This window comes from Mandrillus leucophaeus, unplaced genomic scaffold (genome assembly GCF_000951045.1).
Source record: "Mandrillus leucophaeus isolate KB7577 unplaced genomic scaffold, Mleu.le_1.0 Scaffold331, whole genome shotgun sequence".
Taxonomy (NCBI): domain Eukaryota; kingdom Metazoa; phylum Chordata; class Mammalia; order Primates; family Cercopithecidae; genus Mandrillus; species Mandrillus leucophaeus.
In genome coordinates, this window is record NW_012103488.1 from 136,341 (window position 1) to 136,737 (window position 397).

Genomic DNA, 397 nt, shown 5'->3' on the forward strand with positions numbered 1-397 from the left:
AACCATCTGATCTTTGACAAACCTGACAAAAACAAACAATGTGGAAAGGATTCCCTACGTAATAAATGGTGTTGGGAAAACCGGCTAGCCATATGCAGAAAGCTGAGACTGGATCTCTTCCTTATACCTTATATAAAAATTAACTGAAGATGGATTAAAGACTTAAGTGTAAGACCTAAAAACCATTAAAAGCCTAGAAGAAAACCTAGGTAATACCATTCAGAACATAGGCATGGGCAAAAACTTCATGACTAAAACACCAAAAGCAATGGCAACAAAAGCCAAAATTGAATAATGGAATCTGATTAAGAAAAAGAGCTTCTGCATAGCAAAAGAAACTATCATCAGAGTGAACAGGCAACCTACAGAATGGGAGAAAATTTTTGCAATCTATCCA